We start from the raw sequence: 20,712 nt of genomic DNA, 5'->3' as shown, positions 1-20,712 counted from the left end.
CAGGAGCTGACCGACCGGCACTTGCAAACTGCTTCTGCTACGGGCACCGCGCGGCAAGAAAGACTGAAGATGGCGTCAGCTGATGCCTTTATACCCCAGCCACTCTGACGTCGGGGAGGAGGCGACATCAGCCGACGCCGGACCCAGACTTTGGAATCCGGCCGACCGAAGGGCTGCCTGAGGCAGGACAACCCATATGTCAGGACTGCAGTTGCATTCTTGAAGGACATCATCAAATTTCAGAGTCCTGATCAGAAGAATCAGAAGGAAAATCAGTCCTAGGTCTCTTAGAGGGGGATGGGTGGCTTCCCCTGATTAGAGTAATAAGCTCTTCAGCCATTCTTATTTGTTTTTTTAGGCACAGGGGCCTGGACCATACAGTCTGGGCAACAGTTTTCTAGGCGTGGATTGAGTTTTAGGCCTCAAAGAAGAAGACAGCGTCTGTTTATTATGCAAGTCAGTAGGCCTGAATACACCTTCAGCAGCTGGTACCTGCTCAGTGGCTCCAGACCCATCCAAGCTAGAGACATCCGCATGTTCCACAGTCGAGGAAGCATCTCGTGGCATACTGGACTCTGAATGGGTCTCAGTAGAGGCTTGCAAATCTGAAGTAGTGGGTATCAGGGGCTGTGAAAGCACCTGAGTACCGGCGAACTGGCGACTAGCTTAGGAGAAGTGTCGTTGGCAGCTTTAGACCCATGTGGTCTCTGTCTTTATCTTTGTGTTTTTTCAGAATGTTGGTAGTCGGGAGGCTTACCGAACCCATTTCTGGATAATTGAATAAAGTACCAAAATACTTAGAAGCGCAAATGAACAGACGACGAATAGTTCGAGGTTTGGATAAGGCACAAAACCAACAGTGAGGTACGTCATGGTCTGGGCCTAAGCAAGGAATGCAGTACAAATGAAAATCTTTATGAAGTATTTGCTTTCCACAAGAAATACAATTGTTAACTTTTACTGACCTAGGTTTAGAGCAAGAAAAAGGTTCCCCAATGAGGTTCTTAGCTTAGTTGAAGACTTTGGTTCTGAAACTCGAAAATGAAAATTTCAGGAGTCGGCCGACCAGCACTTGCAAACTGCTTCTGCTTCAGGCACCGCACGGCAAGAAAGACTGATGTAATGGTGTCAGTTGCATGCTTTATAGCCCTGACTACCTGACGTCATGGAAGATGAGACAGCAACAGACGCAGGACCCAAGACTTTGATAATCAGGCCGACTGAGGGCTACTGCAAGCAGATAACCCAAATGTGATGACTGCAACAGTGAAACACGAGGAAAGTACAGTTTTGTACCTACCATAAATGTAGATGTCCGATAGATATGCAACTGCAGTCATAACATATGGGTTGTCCTGCCCCAAGCAGCCCTCGGTCGGCCGGATTCCAAAGTCTGGGTCCGACGTCGGCTGATGTCGCATTTCTCTCCGACGTCAGAGCGGCTGGAGTATATAAGCATCAGCCAACGCCATTTTCTTCAATGTTTCTTGCCCCAGATGCCAGGTGCCCTCCAAGGAAGGCTGTAATCAAATTGGAAGACAAAAACAGGATTCCAGACAAATAAGTAAGCAATAAACAGATACACCATAACAGATATCCCCAGCTAAGAGAAACAGGGATAGGAGTGGACCCAAGGCATAGAGGGGTATGGAGGGAGGGAAAATCCGACTGCAGTTGCATATCTATCGGACATCTACATTTATGGTAGGTACAAAACTGTACTATGTCCTTCAAGAATGCAACTGCAGTCATAACATATGGGTAGAATACCATAGCTTAGCTGGGGGAGGAGGAATGCTCTAGGAAAGAGATGGTGTGGCAATCAAACCCTGCAGGACTGCCGAAGCAAAGCCTGCTCTGGATCTGGAGTATAGAGGGAGATTGTAGTGTTTGGAGAATGTATGCACGGAGCTCCATGTAGCAGCTTCTAGAATGTCCTTTGTAGGCACCCCTCTTAAGAATGCTGTAGAGGTGGCTGTAGCACTGGTGGAGTGTGGTCTGACATTGGCTGGAACAATCTTCCCATGGAAGGAATAACAAAATCTGATGCAATGTCCAATCCATTTTGAAATAGTCTGTTTTGAAATTGCTTTTCCTTGTACTCCAGGGGCGTAAGCTACAAAAAGTTGATCAGACTTCCTACTGATCTTGGTTCTGTCCAGGTAGTAGCGAAGTTGTCTGTGAATGTCCAAGGTATGTAACAGTTTTTCCCCTTTGTTCTCAGGATTGGGGAAGAAAGCAGGCAGATGAATAGCTTGATTTAAAGAAACCCTAGATACCACCTTTGGCATAAAAGTAGGGTTGGTTCTTAAGGAGACCCTGTCTCTGTGAAAGATTATGAACGGTGGTATTGCCATTAGGGCCTGTAGTTCCGAAACCCTTCTTGCTGAGGTAATTGCCAACAGGAAAGCTGTCTTCCATGAGAGAAATTGTAAGTCCACTGAAGCTGCTGGCTCAAACGGAGGTAGAGTCAGTTTTTCTAGGACAAAGTTGAGGTCCCAAGCTGGCACTGGAGCCTTTCTTGGTGGCTTAATGTTCTTGATACCCCTGAGGAATTGCCTTAGCAAAGGATGTGAAAACACAGGCGGATCAGTGTTATATCTAGCTGAAATAGCTGAAGCATGTATCTTTATGGAAGAATATGAAAGTCCATTCCGTAGCATATCTGCCAAATATTCCAGGATGAGTGGGATGTTCAATAATGATGCATCATGTCCCTTGCTGGTATTCCAAATGCTGAATCTCTTCCATTTTGCTAGGTAAACCTTTCTGGTGGATGGTCTTCGAGCTTCTGTTAATATCCGCTGAACTTCCTTGGAGAGAGAGAGATTGAGGTTATTCATGGGATCTCCCAGGCTGTTAGCTGCAGTGTCTGAAGGTTTGGATGCACTGTTTTGAAGTTGTGTTGAGTCAAATGTAGGGGCCATTGGGGAAGGGTCCACTTCTTGTTGTGACATATGCTCAGTAGTAGTGGGTACCAGTGTTGTCTTGGCCAGTCTGGAGCTATTAGGATCCCCTTGGGTCTCTCTGCTTTGATCTTTAGTAATACTGTGGTCATCAGTGGCAGAGGTGGGAATGCATAGATTTTTAGGAAGTTCCAGTTGAATGAGAGAGCATCTATTTTCCAAGCTCGTGGATGGTATGTCCTTGAACAGAATTTTTGTAGATGATGGTTGAGGTGAGAGGCAAATAGGTCTACTTCTGGCCTGCCCCATGTCGAGGTGAGTTGTGTGAAGATTTTCGGATGTAACCTCCACTCGTGTGGATCTATGAAATTCCTGCTTAGGCTGTCCGCCAGCACATTGTCTTTGCCTGGAACAAACTGGGATTGCAACTGTATGTTTAGGCTCAGTGATTTTTCCCAAAGATTCATTGTCAGTCTGCAAAGGGGGTAGGAATGGGTGCCCCCTTGCTTGTTTATATACCACATCACAGTGGTGTTGTCTGTCCGTATCAGTAAGTGGCCTTGCTGAAGTTGTCGTCAAAAGGCCTCGATGGCATGCATTACTGCCAGCATTTCCTTTTGGTTTATATGCAGATGTGTTTCCTTTGGAGACCATTGTCCTTGTATACATCTGCCCTCCATGTGCGCCCCCCATCCAAGGTCTGAGGCATCTGTGGTCATGGTCTGTGTTATCTGAGGCTTTTTGAATGACATACCTGTGTTTGCCTGGCTTACCGAAGCCCACCATAGGAATTCCTTTTGTAGGCATGGAATGAGCGGTATGGTTGTCTCTAAGTTGTTGCTGTGTTGAGACCATAGGCTTTTTAGGTACCACTGAAGCTTTCTCATGTGTAGTCTTGCTAATGGAACCAGGAGAATGCAGGATGCCATGTAACCCAGGGCCTGTAGGAACCTCCTTGCAGTCATCTGGGTGAGTTTTGCCAAACTTTGAAATAATTAGTTAACTTTTCTTGCTTGTCTTCTGTCAGGTAAGCCATTTGAGAGGCTGTGTCTAGATTGGCTCCTAAGAAGGTTATTTGCTGGGATGGCTGAAGTCTTGACTTTTGGAAGTTGACTGTGTATCCCAGAGCCTGAAGCAATTGTATGACATAGTTCAAGTTTTTTGTCAAAATCAATTTGTCGTCCGCTTGTATGAGGCAGTTGTCCAGGTACGGGTAAATTTGGATCCCCTGGAGCCTGTAATGAGCAATTACTGAAGCCAGGCATTTTGTGAATACTCTGGGCGCAGTAGATAAGCCAAATGGCAATGCTGAGAATTGATAATGCTCTGGCCCTGCAAGAAATCTGAGGTATCTTCTGCAGCTGTGTCTGATAGGGACATGCAGGTATGCCTCCTTGAGGTCCAGAGTAATCAGCCAAGACCCCTTGCCCAGCATGGGAAGGAGTTGCTGTAGAGTCAGCATTTTGAACTTTGGTACTATGAGAAAAGTGTTTAATGCGGACAAATCCAGTATTGGTCTCCATTGAGTTTCTTTTCTTGGAACAAGGAACAGTCTTGAGTAAAACCCCTGGCCTTGTTCTTGTGGAACTCTTTCTATTGCTTTGATCTGAGCAAACAGAGAAATTTGCTCGATAGCCTCTGCCCTCTGGTTTTGTGGTAGGTTTGGCATGCCTTGTTTTCTTGGTAAGGTATGAAAGTGGAACCTGTAACCTTGGTCTATAATGTCCAAAATCCATTTGTCTTTTGTCAATCTGTGCCAATTGTCTGAAAACAGAGATAATTTTCCGCCCAAGGGAGCTTCTATTTGCTCCTTGGTCAGCGGACGTAGAGGAAAGTCACTGAGATTGTCCCTGTGGGGCAGGGGAGACCCCTGTGTCACTTCTTTGGTTTGCTGGCTGCCATTGTCGTCCCCTGTAAGGACCTCTGTATTGTCCTCTTCCTCGGCCACGCCTGTTTTTACCCCTTTGAAATCTTTCAGGATTAGGAAAGGACCAGTTTTTTGAAGGCCAATTCCTGCTGAATCTGGGGGGCTGAACCTGGAGGAAATCTTTGACCGTCTGAACTGATTTTGCTTTTTCCTCGATGGACTTTAACACATCTTTAGCATTAGCACCAAAAAGCTTGTTCTTTTCCAAGGGTGCATCCAGAAGTTTTGCTTTAACATGATCTGGTAGAGGTTGTTCTTTTAACCATGCATGTCTACGAATGACCGCCCCTGTCATAGCTGCCCTACATGAAGCTTCCAATGCATCATATCCACACTGCAGGAAGTGATTGCTGACTTGCTGAGAATTATGTACAGCTTCCTGCAAAGACTTCCTGTCTAAAGGATCAGGAGAGGCCAATGTTTTCTGTAAATCATCTAACAGGAAAATCCTGATATTGAAACATATGAAAGAGGCAATTCAGAGCTCTCTTAGATAAAGTAGTGGATGTGTAGACCTTTTTCCCCCATCTCTCTAATGACCTAGCTTCCCTGTTGGAAGGCAAGGGATTTTTAGAGGTGGATGCTGAAACACCTTTAGGTCCCTGAGAAATAGTTTCTAAATCAACAGCATGGGCCCTAAAGAAATGAGAATGTGTTTCTGGAACCCTGTAATATCTGTCTGGCTTGGCTGGAGCAGGAGGAAGAGTATCAGGGGTAACACTGGAGTCAGAATATAGATCATCCAAAACATCAAGCACAGGAGGAATAGCTAAGGGCCTGTGCTGGGGCTTTTTAAGGAAGGTTCAAAGGCACTTTCTGGAATCAGAATATTCCTGGCCTTGCCACTTGAAATGTTCCTTCATGGTATGCAGAACTTCCCCAAAAGAAATATCCTCAGGAGGGGAGGCCGAGGGGATGGAATCCTCTGCATCCGAGTCCTCATAGGTCTGGAAGAGCTCTTCCTGGCCATCGGAGTGGACAGAGTCCTCAGAATCTTCATCTGAAGGGATAGGGTCAGAGGGTTCAACCCGGGGCCTCTTATCAGAAGGAGGCTGGGATCCTCTCTCAGGATGGGCCTGTGAACCTCTAATCATGGAAATTAAGTCTGCGGCCATAGTCATGATTTGTGTCTCAGGAGTAGGCTGAGGTAAGGCTTTAGCAGTAAGGTGCTTGGTCTTGCTGGCTGCCTTAGCACGTGTGTAGGCCTTAATAGACATGGCCATAGGAGGCCTAGCAGCTCCACGTGCAGGGGTGACCTTATCTACAGCAATGGTCTCGGGCATTTCCTCGGTTTCAGTATCCGGAGGAAAATCTATAACTGGCGTCGGTGTGGCCTCCGGTATCGGAGTCGTCGGTAATGCGGTGTCTTCGGTTCGGAGCGGTGGAATAACTGTCTCAGGGGGAACTGGAGCACTCGAGGTAGGTTTTGGCATGGAGTCGGTGGTAGACGCGGGCCAAGGATGTTGGTCCCGGTCTTTACGTTTCTTGGGAGTCTGCGATGTCGGAAGTTCCGACGGCATTGTATAAGCAAATTTTTCGCCGAAAAAGTCTTCAGCGAACTCCGCCCGGTGCCTGAGAGTGCGCTTATTGAAGCGAGCACAGGCGGCACAGGCCGAGACGTCGTGGTCTGGGCCAAGGCAAGGAAGGCAGTAAGAGTGGAAATCCTTATGAGGTATTTGTTTACCACAAGACAAACAATTATTTACTTTTTCAGTAATTTCTGACATCGGCTGAGGCAAGAAAAGGTCCCCAACGGGGTACTTAGCTTTTTTGATGACTTCGGATTCAAAGAATACAGGAGCTGACCGACCGGCACTTGCGAACTGCTTCTGCTTCGGGCACCGCGTGGCAAGAAAGACTGAAGAAAATGGCGTCGGCTGATGCTTATATACTCCAGCCGCTCTGACGTCGGAGAGAAATGCGACAACAGCCGACGTCGGACCCAGACTTTGGAATCCGGCCGACCGAGGGCTGCCTGTGGCAGGACAACCCATATGTTATGACTGCAGTTGCATTCTTGAAGGACATCAGGTCTATCTCTAGGCTCCCCCATTTGTTACCCAACATGTTGAATATCTTTGGTTACAGTTTCCACTCGTGTGGGTCTATGAGATTTCTGCTTAGATTTCTGCTTAGGTCATCTGCCACTGTATTTAGTTTTCCTGGCAGGAATTGAGCCTGTAGGTGCACTTGGTAGCTTCAAGGCTGTGTTCCACAGAGCCATGGCTAGTCTGCAGAGAGGGTATGAGTGGGTTCCTCCCTGCTTGTTTATGTACCATATAACAGTGGTGTTGTCCGTCTTTACCACTAATTGTACTGGAAGAAAGTGGTCCTTGAAGGCTGTCAGAGCATTCTGTACAGCTAACATTTCTTTTTTGATTGATATGCAGGTGCATTTGACTTGGGTTCCATTTGGCCTGAATGCACTTCCCTGCCAAGTGAGCCCCCCATGCATAGTCTGATGCATCTGTTGTTAGGGTTTGGGTGGCAGGGGGTAGAGTGAATGGCAGTCCCTTGTTTTGGTGGCAGGCCTCTGCCCACCAAAGGAACTCTATCTGTAGACAAGGTATGATAGGAGACATTGATTCTAGATCGTGAGAATGTTGACAACATAGGCTTTTTAGATACCATTGTAGTTTCCTCATATGTAGTCTTGCATATGGAATTAGTAGAATGCAGGAGGCCATGAACCCCAGGGCTTGCAGTATTTTCCTTGCAGATAGCTGGATCTTTGCGGCCAGTAGTTTGAAGTAGGCTATCGAATGAACTTGTTTCTCTGGCGTGAGGTAGGCCATCTGGGAAGTTGTATTCAAGCTTGCTCCCAGGAATACAATTTTCTGGCAGCGTACAAGATGTGATTTATTTTCATTTATGGTGTATCCCAGAGAAGTTAGCAGTTTCTTTACAAATGCCAGATGATTTAATAGTCCTGGCTTTCTGCTTGAATTAGACAATCGTCCAGGTATGGGTATATTTGAATATTTCTTTGCCTGCAAAAAGCAATGACTGGGGCTAGGCACTTTGTGAATGCTCTGGGCACAGTAGATAAGCCAAAGGGCAGTGTTGAGAACTGATAGTGCATGTAGCCTGCTTTGAAGCGTAGGTACTTTCTGCAAGATTCCCTTATTGGGATGTGCAGGTAGGGTTCCTTTAAATCCAGTGTTGCCAACCAGGCATCTTTGCCTAGCATAGGAAATAGCTGACGAAGAGTTAGCATCTTGAATTTTGGGATTACCAAAAAGTGTGTTTAGGATAGACAGGTCCAGGACAGGATGCCAGGAATAGTCTTTTCTGGGAACGAGAAAACGTCTTGAGTAGAAACCTTGTCCCCATTCTTCTTCTGGGATAGGTTGAACAGCCCTGATGCTTAAAAGAGAGAGAACTGGTTTTTGAGCCTCTGCCCACTGATTTGGGGGTAGATTTGGCCAACCGTTTGGGGTTGGTAAGGAGTGGAAGTGGAATATGTATCCTTGGGAAACTACATTTAACACACATTTGTCCTGGGTAATGACTTCCCAGTTTTTTACCTGCAGGGCAATCTTGCCCCCTAAAAGAACAGTCAGTTGAGCAGGGCCTGGAAGGTTTAAAGTTAAGTCATTGAGACAGTTTACCATAGGGGGAGTCTTACTACTTCCTAGTTTGGAAGTGGGAGCCCCCATTGCTTAGTCCTGTGAGTCCCTTGGGTCTGCAGCCTGGGTGTTCTGCTGGTTCTGGGTTTGCACTGAGAAGGCCTGGATGAGGCAGGAAAGGACCAATTCTTAGAGGGCCAATGCCTACTAAATCTGGGAGGCTGTACTTGCAGGAAACTAACAGTTTGTAAAGATTTAGCTTGTTCCTCCATATTTTTAAGTACTTCTGCTTTGTTGCCAAAAAGGTGGTCTTGGTTCAGCCTTAACATGATCTGGCAAAGATTGTTCCTTTAGCCATGCATGCCTTCTAAGTACAGACCAAGTGACAGCAGCCCTACAAGATGCCTCTAATGAATCAAAACCACATTGCAAAGTACGTTTTCCAACTTGTTCAGCAGAATGCATTAAATCCTGTAAATCTTTATTTTCAGCACAATCAGGAATCAACATCATTTTCTGTTTAAGCAATCCAATAATATGCTGCTGATACTTTAACATATGAAACTGGAAGTTTAAGGCCCTAATGGACAGGGTTGCAGAAGTGTATACGTTAATACCCCATCTATCCAGCACCCTGGAATCTCTATCAGAAAGGGTAGAATTTTTGGCAGTATTGGCCTTAATGCCCTTGGGTCGCTGTGAAATGGTCTCAGGATCCGCAGTAGGATTTTTAAAAAGGAAATTGAGAGAGTCAGGAACCCTGTAATACCTATCAGGTTTTCTGGGAGCAGGAGGCAGAGAGTCAGGGGGCAGGCTAGATTCCGAGAAGGCATCAACAATGTCCAGTACAGGAGGTATAGCTAAAGGCCTGTGTTGGGGCAGGAGTAAGAAATCCCTAAGCCTCTTTTTGGAGTCAGAGTAATCCTGGCTTTCCCAGTGAAAATGCTCCCCAAGAGTATGCAATGTTTCACCAAAAGAGAAATCCTCTGGAGAGGAAGCAGGGAGAATGTAGTCCTCTGCATCAGAGTCCTTATAGGTAGATAAGGGTAAATCCTGGCCATCAGTGGAAACAGAAATTTCAGAGTCCTGATCAGAAGAATCCGAAGGAAAACCAGTCCTAGGTCTCTTAGAGGACCCCTGATCAGAGTAACAAGGTCCTCAGTCATTCTTACCATTTGTTTTTTAAGCATAGGGGCCTGACCATGCGGTCTGGGCATTGGTTTTCTAGGCATGGATCGAGTTTTAGCCGTTAAGAAGAAGATGGCCTCGGTTTAATATGCAAGTCAGTAGGCCTGAATACACTCTCAAAGGCCAGTGTCTGCACAGTGGCTCCAGACCCATCCAAGGTACAGACATTCACAGGTTCCACAGTTGAGGAAGCATCTCGCAGCATACTGAACTCCGAATGGGTTTCAGTAGAGGGCTGCGAATCTGAAGCAGTGGGTATCAGGGGCTGTGAAAGCATCTGAGTACCGGCGAACTGGCGACTTGCTTAGGAGAAGTGTCGTTGGCAGCTTTGGACCTATACGGTCTCTCTCGGTTTATCTTTGCATTTTTTCAGAATGTCGGTAGTTGGGTGGCTTACCGAAGCCATTTCTGGATAATTGAACTGAGTACCAGAATACTTAGAAAGGTAAATGAACAGATGACGAATAGTCCAAGGTTTGAATAAGGCACAAAAGCGACAGTGTGGTACGTCGTGGTCTGGGCCTAAGAAAGGAATGCAGTACAAATGAAAATCTTTATATGGTATTTGCTTTCTACAAGATATACAATCGTTAACTTTTACTGACATCGGTTTAGAGCAAGAAAAAGGTTCCCCAATGGGGTACTTAGCTTAGTTGAAGACTTCGGTTCTGAAACTCGAAAATGAAAATTTCAGGAGTTGGCTGACTGGCACTTGCGAATTGCTGCTGCTTCGGGCACTGCACCGCAAGAAAGACTGATGTAATGGCATCGGCTGCATGCTTTATACCCCTGACTACCTGATGTCATGGAATATGAAACAGCAACCTACGCAAGACCCACGACTTTGATAATCAGGCCGACTGAGGGCTACTGCAAGCAGATAACCCAAATGTGATGACTGCAACAGTGAAACACGAAGAACATTTGGTTTTGTGCCTCTGCCCACTGGTCTGGAGGAAGATCTGGGAACCTTTTTGGGGTAGGAAATGTGTGGAAATAAAATTTTTATCTTTGGGACACTATGTTGAGAACCCATCAGTCGTTGGTGATAGAGACCCAGTTTTTGGCATGGGAGGAGAGTTTTCCTCCTAGGAGCACAAGCAGGTGGGCAGAGGTAAGGGGTGGAGGTGTAAAGTCATTATGAGTTCTTTCCATAAGGGGGTGGGCTTAGCACTCCCTGTTTTTGAAGAAGAGGAACTCCATTGCTTAGATCTCCCTGGGAATGCTGTCTGGTGGGGTCTGCTTCCCCTAGGTCTTGCCTGAGCTGGTCTTGAGGGAGCCAGAAAGGACCAGTGCTTGGAGGGGCAATGCCTAGTGAACCTTGGAGGCTGGACCTACAAGAAGTCTGTCTGCATAGATTTAGCTTTTTCTTCCATCTTTTTTATGACCTCTTCTGCCTTGGTGCCAAACAAATTATCTTTGTTCAATGGTGCGTCCATTAGTTTTAATTTGACATGGTCTGCCAAGATCTGTTCCTTAAGCCAAGCAAGCATTCTAAGTAGAGAACATGTGACTGCTGCCCTGCAGGATGCTTCTAGGGTATCAAAGCCACATTGCAAGGTGTCTAGTAACTTGGTTTTCAGAATGTGTAAGCTCCTGTAATTCACTTTCTGCACAAGCCGGAAAGGTAAATATTTTCAGTTCCATAGTATGTTGCTGGTATTTCAGCATATGGAACTGACAATTTAGTGCTCTAATGGGAAGAGTTGCAGAGGTTTACACTTTTTTACCCCAACTGTCTAAAGCTCGGGAATCCCTGTCCAAGGGGGTGGAATTCTTAGTTGTGGTTGCTTTTACTCCTTTAAGTCCTTGGGAGATGACCTCTGGTTCAGCAGTAGGATTTTTGAAAAGACATTTGTGAGAGTCAGGGACTCTAATACTTGTCAGGCATCCTGGGAGCAGGAGGAAGGGTGTCAGCAGTTAAACTAGATTCCATAAAAACATCATTCACAACATCCAGGACAGGAGGAATGGATAATGGTCTGTGCTGTGGTAAATCTAAGAATTCCTTGAGTCTCTTTTCGGACTGAGGATAGTCCTGACATTCCCATTGGAAATGCTCCCTTAGAGTATGTTGGGTTTCACCAAATGAAAAATCCTCTGGAGGAGAGGCAGAAGGAATTGATTCCTCTGCATCTGAATCCTCATAAGCAGACAAGGGTTGCATGTCTTCATATTCAGAAACCTCAGTCATCAGACACCTAGTCAGACAAAACTGCTGGGGACAAATCTCTATCTTTTGGAAGCGGTAGGCTGGCTTCCCCTAATAATCAAGATAAGGTCTTCTGCCATTTTAAGCATTTGAGATTGAGGCATGGATGCAGGTGCTTGAGCTTGGGTAGTCGTTTTTTTTAGGCGTAGTTTGTACCCTGGGCCTTAGAAACCCTGTAATTTTAGAAAGAACTGAAGATGCGAAAGAAGTCGTCGGTTTGTGTTGAGTATCAGTAGTGTGAAATACTTCCTCGGAAGCAGGTGCCTGCTCACTGTCTCCGGAGCCATCCAAGGTAGAGACATCCACAGGATCCTTAGTCAAAGAAGAGTCTTGAGGCCTACCGGACTCTGAACGGGTCTCGGTAGTGGCCTGCAAATCCACAAAAGCGGGTATCAGGGGCTGCGAAAGCAGAACCAGTAAACTGGCAACTAGCTTAACGGAAGCGTCAACAGTTTTGGACCTGTGTGGTCTCTCTCTGTTTTTATCCTTGCGTTTTTTTAAGAAGATCAGTAGTTGGATGGCTTACCGAAGCCATATCGGAGTTCGAGGTCTGTAAGCAAAAATATCTAGCTACAATAAGGGCCCAATGATGAATAGATCTGGCAATGAACAAAGCGCAGAAGTGACATGACAGCAGGGGACGTCTTGGCCTGGGCCTAAACAAGTGACACAGTAAAAATGAAAGTCTCGGTGTGCTATTTGCTTTCCACAGGCGAGACAATTAACTTTTTCTGATATCGGTTAGTGCAAGAAAAAAGGATCCCCAACAGGGTACTTAGCTTTAGAAGACTTCAACTTCAATTCAGAAATGAAAACTCAGGTAGCAGCCGACCATTACTTAAGCGAACTGCTTCTGCTTCGGGCTCCACGGCAAGAAAGACTGATGTAATGGCATCGGCAACCTTACTTTATACTACTGATGATCCGTCAGTCCTGAAGTGACAGCAACCGATGCAGAAATACTAAGCCTCTGGTATTCGGGCCGGCCAAGGGCTACCCTGGCAGGGATAAAGTACAGTAGTGTACACTTACCATAAATGTAGATGTTTGAGTGGATTCACTGTTGCAGTCAATACATTTAGGTAATCTGCTGGCAGATTGCCCTCAGTCGGCCTGAATAACAAAGTCTTGGGTCCTAAGTTAGTTGCTGTCCCTTCTTCCATGACATCAGGTCATCAGGGGTATAAAACATGCAGCCAACGCCATTTTCATCAGTTTTTCTTGCCCCAACACAACTGTACTATGTTCTTCGTGTTTCACTGTTGCAGTCATTACATTTGGGCAGAATCCCAAAGCTATGGTTGGGTGGATGGAATTAGACAGTAATAGGAGCAGCTATAAGGCCCTGCAGGACAGCATTGGCAAAGCCAGCTCTGGATTTAGAGAAGTGAGGTAAATGGTAATGTTTGTTGAACGTATGAACTGAGCTCCAAGTGGCAGCTTCTAGAATGTCTCTGGTATGAACCCCTCTGAGAAAGGCTGCAGAAGTAGATGCAGCCCTGGTGGAATGGGATCTGATCCACTTGGGGACAAGTTTACCATGGTGCATGTATCAGAAACAAATACAATGGCTTATTCATTTTGAAATAGTCTGCTTTGAAATAGCCTTTCCCTCTGCCTTTCAGCAAATGCCACCAATAATTGCTCAGATTTTCTTAGAGATTTTGTCCTGTTTAAGTAGAATCTTAATTGTCTGTGTACATCCAATGAATGAAGAATCTGCTCCCCCTTATTCTGTGGATTTGGGAAAAAAGTTGGCAGATGGTCTGTTTAACAGCCACACTAGATACCACTTTAGGCATAAAGGGTGGATTGGTCCTGAGAGCCACCCTGCCCGGGTAAAAGATAATGAAAGGTTCCATTGCCATTAGAGCCTGTAGTTCTGAGATCCTTCTAGCTGAAGTGACTGCTAAAAGGAAAGCTGTCTTCCAAGAAATAATTCTTATGTCTGCAGTAGCAGCTAGTTCAAAAGGAGGTACGGTGAGTTTTTCCAGCACAAAATTGAGGTCCCATGCAGGAGTTGGTGCTCTGCTGGGAGGTCTCAAATTTTTGGCCCCTCTGAGGTACTGCTTTAAGCAGGGGATGAGAAAAGAGAGGAGGCTCTGTGTTGTAATTAGCCAAAATGGTTGAGGCATGGATTTTTATGGAAGAAAAAGATAGGCCCTTGTGAAGCATCTCAGTTAAATATTGCAGAATCTGAGGAATATTGGGCATTGCTGCATTTACTCATTGTGCTTAGTTCCAGGCACAGAATCTTTTCCATTTATCAGCATAAGATTTTCTAGTATTAGGCCTTCTAGCCTCCAAAATGACATCCATCACAGGTCTACTGAGAGATGTAACTGGTGAAATTAGTTGATTAGCCATGCTGCAAGATTCAGAGTTTGGAGCCGAGTGTGCAGAATTTGATAGTTCTGCTGAGACAGTAGATAAGGTGTCTGAGGCAGGTACCACGGAGGAAGGTCTGACATATTGCGTAGGAGCAGGTACTAGTGTTGGCGAGGCCAGTCTGGAGCAATCAGAATCATTTTTGTTTTTTCTTGTCTGACTTTTAGTAAAACCTTGGAGGGCAGAGGGGGAAAGGCATATACTGATAGGTTTTTACAGCTGAAGGATAGAGCACCCACTTTAAAAGCTTTTTTGTGATGGATTCTTGTGCAGAATTTGTCCAACTGATAGTTTTGGGGAGAGGCAAAAAGATCTATGTCTGGACTCCCCCATTTTCATGTCAACATGCTGAAGGTTTGTGGATCCAGTTTCCATTCATGTGGGTCCATAAGATTTCTGCTTAGTTCATCTGCCAGAGTATTTTGCTTTCCTGGCAGGAATTGAGCTTGTAGATGTATTTGGTAAGTCAAGGCTGTGTTCCACAAAGCCATGGCTAGTCTGCAAAAGGGGTAGGAATGGGTACCCCCCTGCTTGTTTATGTACCACATAACTGTGGTGTTGTCCATCTTTATCAGTAGTTGTCCTGGATGAAGAAAGTCCTTGAAGGCTGTCAGAGCATTCTGTACAGCTAACATTTCTTTTTGGTTGATATGTAGGTGCATTTGGTTTGGGCTCTATTCACCCTGAAAGCATCTCCCTTCCAGATGGGCCCCCCAAGCATAATCTGATGCGTCTGTAGTCAGGGTTTGGGTGGCAGGGGGTGGAATGAATGACAGCCCCTTGTTCTGGTGACAGGCCTCTGCCCAGCATAGGAACTCCTGCTGCAGGCAAGGAATGATAGAAATCATTGTTTCCAGGCTGTGACAATGTTGACTCCATAAACTTTTTAGGTACCATTGAAGTTTCCTCATATGCAGTCTTGCATATGGAATTAACAGAATGCAGGAAGCCATAAACCCCAAGGCCTGCAGAATTTGTCTTGCAGATAGCTGGGTTTTTGTGGCCACTTGTTTGAAGTAAGTCATCAATTGAATTAGTTTTTCTGGTGTGAGGCAAGTAATCTGGGCAGTTGTAATTTAAGCTTGCACCCAGGAATGTAATTATTTGAGAGGGTACCAGTTGTGATTTATATTTATGGTGTACCCTAGGCAAGTTAGAAGCCTTTTTACAAATGCCAGATGCTGTAGAAGAGTGTCCCTGTTTTCTGCCTGAATTAGACAGTCCAGATAAGGATAAATTTGAATGTTTCCTTGTCTGCAAAATGCAATTACTGGTGCCAGGCACTTTGTGAAGACCCTGGGCGCAGTAGATAAGCCAAAGGGCAGTGCAGAGAACTGGTAATGCAAATAGCCTGCTTTGAAGTGGAGGTATCTTCTGCAAGATTCCCTGATTGGGATACGCAGGTAAGCCTCTTAAGTCTAGAGATACCAACCAGGCATCCTTGCCTAGCATAGGCAGTAACTGTTGTAGAGTCAGCATCTTGAATTTTGGAATGTCCAGGAATGTATTTAGAATGGATAAGTCCAGAATTGGAAGCCACGATTTGTTCTTTCTGGGTACCAGGAAAAGTCTTGAATAAAAACCTTGTCCCTTTTCCTTTTCTGGTACTGGTTCAATAGCTCCCCATATTCATGAGGTACATAACTTGTTTCTGGGCCTCTGCCCACCTGATTTGGAGGCAGATCTGGCCATCCATTTGGGATTGGCAACCTGCGGAAATGAAATCTGTATCCCTGGGATACTATATTTAAAATCCACTTGTCCTGGGTAATTAGATGCCAATTTCGTGCATGAAGTGCCAGTTTTCCCCCCAAAGGAGTTGCCAAAAGAAAAGTGCTTGGTGATGGCAGAGAAAAGTCATTGAGACTGTTTACTGTAGGGAGGTGCCTTGTTAATTCCAGATCTGCCATTGTTTTGTTCTGTAAGTTCCTTGTGACTGAAACCTGGAGCCTTTGGAGTGTCTGGGTTTGACCTGAGCAGCTCTGGTGGGTACTGGAAAGGACCAATTCTTCGTAGGCCAGTGCCTACTGAACCTGGACGGCTGCACTTGTAGGAAATCTTTTACAGTTTGCATAGATTTATCTTTATCTTCTATCTTCTTCAAAACTTCTTCTGCCTTACTTCCAAATAGACTGTCCTGCTGTAAAGGAGCATCCAACAATTTCGCTTTAACATGATCAGGCAGATTTTGCTCCTTGAGCCAAGCATGCCTTCTTATCACAGATCCAGTTGCAGCAGCCCTGCAAGAGGCCTCCAAGGAATCAAAACCACATTGCAAAGTATGCTTTCCAACTTGTTCAGCTGAATGCAATAAGTCCTCTAAACTCTATTTTCCACACAGTCAGAAATCAACATAATTTTCTGTTTAAGTAAGCCCATGAAATGCTGCTGATATTTAAGCATATGAAATTGACGGTTTAAGCCCTGACTGCCAAGGTTGCAGACGTGTAAACCTTCTTACCCCATCTATCCAGCGCCCTGGAGTCTCTATCAGAAGGTGTAGGATTTTTAGCAGTAGAAGACTTAACGCCCTTGGGACCCTGAGAAATGGTTTCAGGGTCAGCAGTAGGGTTTGTAAAAAGGAATTTGTGGGAGTCAGGAACCCTGTAATATCTGTCTGGCCTACTAGGGGGCGGAGGCAGGGAATCAGGAGCCATGCTGGATTCTGAGAAAACATCAACAACAATGTCTAGAACAGGAGGTATAGCCAGATGCCTATGCTGAGAAAGAAGGAAATCCGTAAGCCTCTTTTTAGATTCTGAGAAATCCTGACTGTCCCAGTGAAAGTGTTCCCTTAAGGTATGCAAACTTACTCCAAAAGAAAAATCCTCAGGAGGAGAAGCAGAAGAGATGGATTCTTCTGCATCAGTGTCCTCATAAGGTGGAATAGATAATTCCTGATCAGAAGAAATAGAAACCTGATCTAAAGATTCATATTCAGTGCCTTGCCTTGGCCTCTTAGCAGGAGGGGGGTGGGAACCCCTGATCAAGGTAATAAATCCTCAGCCATTTTGATCATTTGTTTTTTAGGCATAGGGGCCTGTACATGTGGCCCAATCATCGTTTTTTTAGACATAAAGTTGATTTTGGCCTAGGTTTTGAAGATGGCGTCGGTTTAATATACAAATCTTTGGGCCTGAAAACACCCTCAGAAGCCGGTGCCTGCTCAGCGGCCCTGGACCCATCTAAGGTAGAGATATCCGCAGGTTCAATACTTAAAGTGTTTCGAGGCATACCGGACTCTGAATGGGTCTTGGTAGAGGCCTGCAAATCAAAAGTAGTGGGCATCAGGAGCTGCGAAAGGGCCTCACTGAGTACCGGCGACGAAGCTTCATCGGTTTTGGACCTCGACGGTCTGTGTCTCTCTTTTTCTTTGCATCTTTTGTGTATTCTGGTAGTCAGATTGCTAACCGATAACATTTCTGGAAAGTTAAATCTCGAACCAAAATATTTATATGCAAAAATATACCGACGCTTAATAGTGCGTTGATTAAATTTAACACAAAACCGACAGAAAGGCACGTTGTGGTCAGGGCCTAGGCAAAAAATACAGTACAAATGAAAATCCTTATGAGGTATTTGCTTCCCACAAGTAATACAATTATTAACTTTTATTGACATCGGTAAGGAGCAAGATAAAGTTTCCCCAACGGGGTACTTAGCTTTAGGTTGAAGACTTCGGTTCTGTAACTTGAAAACGAAAATTTCAGGAGTCGGCCGACCGGCACTTGCTTCTGCTTCAGGCACCACAAGGCAAGAAAGACTGATGAAAATGGCATCGGCTGCATGTTTTATACCCCTGACGACCTGACGTCATGGAAGAAGGGACAGCAACCGACGCAGGACCCAAGACTTTGTTATTCAGGCCAACTGAGGGCAACCTGCCAGCAGATTACCCAAATGTAATGACTGCAACAGTGAAACATGAAGAACATCCCAAATATGATGACTGCAACAGTGAAACACGAAGAACATCTTCTGAGTCTAGCGTTGCTTGTATAATGTGAGCACTAATCCAGGCCATCTTTTTTGGAGAGGGTTCCCCTGCACCCTAGTGGCAGGAGTGTACAGTTAGAACTTTTCTGATTGAAGACTGCTGGAAAAGGGGTCACTTTTGAGATTTTTTATTGGTTAATTTGTTTAAATCAGTTTGTTCTTGTTTGCTACTGTTGTATTTAAGGGTGTATCTGTTCTCCTGTGTTAAATTGACCTAAAACAGTTTAAATATCTTTAGCACAGTCTGGTTACAGGTTTTGCTGTATTCATATCTGTTTGTGTGACTCTGGTGTTTCCTGCTAAGCCATCTTGGGTTGGCCAGGGCCTGCCTACACTTAGTGAGAATAAGTGAACTGGTTGGAACTGGTCTGGCATAGGGTGTTGAGCTAAGAGCTCAGGGACAAGGGTTTATTGGTCAATTCCAATGTTTCTATTTTACTTTAATTTTTGTGGTATTTAAATCCAGTATTTGTGTGGGTTTGTGCTTGTTTGCCCATTGCGCACCATTGCTGTGCTGTTTTAACCCTTTGCAAGGTATCTCAGTTACATTTTTCCCTCATCAGCACTCCTGTGTGAGTGAGGCCCTCGCCTGCAGCTACTGTACTGATTTTATCCAGCCCTACTCACATCTATAGGTACTCTCCTCAGATAGTATCCATTATACTATCCCTGACCTCTCTCCCACAGATTCTGACAAACATGGACGGAAAATTTCCTATGGTTTCTCCTGCTAGTCTGGTTGATATGGGCATCCTGAGACAGTGTAACAACTGCCTTATGTACACAGACAACCCTCTACTACCACCACCTAGGAACACAATATGTGAAAGATGCAATCACATTAAGAACCTAGAATCCTTGCTGTCTCTGTCACAAGCCAGTATTATTTGGCACTGACAAGGTTGTCTGCACAAACACTACGAACACCATCCTACCATACTTTCCAAATGGAGGGCTTCAAAGCCAAAGGAGGTGGAGTTTCAATATTTATCAGACATGTACATACCTCCAAGGCTGGTCAAACAGTATGACACACAGGAGACACTCAAAGTGCAATTAACTGTTGAGAAAACACCTATTAAAACCATAGGTAGCTACAGACCCCCGACCATGACTCAGTATGCCCATTTCACCTACCTGGACTTACTTGAATCCATCAAGATTCAACCCTCTACCCTGATCCTGGGCAACTTTAACATCCCAACCATAGAGTGGAAGACCTATTCTAGCTCAAACATGAATGGACAGAGATTCCTAGACTTGGTCAATGCCAATGCATTGGATCAGCTGGTCGACACCCCTACGAGAGGTGAAAATACTCTGGACCTAGTCCTAACCAACATGAGTAGCCACTGTAGCACTCCTCCAGTGTCATCCTCTTTGGTATGATCCAGTCATAAATCGATCACTTTTGAAATCACCCCCCCCCCCCCATTAGGGTCAAATGAAAACACTTTTCCAAAGTGGACTACAATCTTCTCAGAGCAGGTATAAGCAGCTTCACAGCCAGTGTTCCTTCAGTTGGAACTAGTACTAATGTCCAAGCCTACACCAAAAAAAGTACAGTTTTGTACCTACCATAAATGTAGATGTCCGATAGGTATGCATCTGCAGTCCTTACATATGGGTTGTCCTGCCTCAGGCAGCCCCTCGGTCAGCCGGATTCCAAAGTCTGGGTCCGGCGTCGGCTGATGTCGCCCCTTTCCCGACGACAGAGCGTCTGGGATATAAAAGCGACAGCCGACGCCATCTTCCTCAGTTTTTCTTGCCCCAGATGCCAGTTGCCCTCTAAGTAAGGCTAAATTTGGAGAGATGAAAAAATTCCAAACATGTACAGCAATAAAAAACAAATACACCATAAAAGATAACCCCAGCTAGCTAAAATGAGGGATAGGTACCCAAAGTATACCACAAAGGGGTAGGAGGGAGGGAAAACCTGACTGCAGATGCATACCTATCGGACATCTACATTTATGGTAGGTACAAAACTGTACTATGTCCTTCAAGGATGCATCTGCAGTCCTTACATATGGGTAGAATACCATAGCCAAGCTGGGGGAGGTAGGACCTAAGAAAAGGATGGTGTAGCTAACATGCCCTGCAGGACTGCAGTAGCAAAGCCTGCTCTGGATCTGGAATATAAGGGCAAGTTGTAATGCTTGGAAAAAGTATGCACGGAGCTCCATGTAGCAGCTTCTAAAATGTCCTTTGTGGCCACCCCTCTTAAGAAGGCTGTGGAGGTGGCTGTTGCTCTGGTGGAATGAGGCCTAATGTTAGCTGGCACAGTTTTTCCATGAAAGAAGTAACAGAACCGAATGCAATTTCCTATCTATTTTGAAATTGTCTGTTTGGAAAATGCTTTTCCTTGTACACCAGCAGCATATGCTACAAAAAGTTGGTCAGTTTTTCTGTAAGTCTTAGTTCTGTTCAAGTAGTAGCGCAACTGTCTGTGGATGTCCAAAGTATGCAGAAGTTTCTCTCCTTTATTTTGTGGATTTGGAAAGAGGGTAGGCAGGTGAATAGCTT

Source organism: Protopterus annectens, chromosome 12.part0 (genome assembly GCF_019279795.1).
Source record: "Protopterus annectens isolate FY-2018-M chromosome 12.part0, PAN1.0, whole genome shotgun sequence".
NCBI classification, from domain to species: domain Eukaryota; kingdom Metazoa; phylum Chordata; order Ceratodontiformes; family Protopteridae; genus Protopterus; species Protopterus annectens.
Note: the sequence above shows the minus strand (reverse complement) of the source record.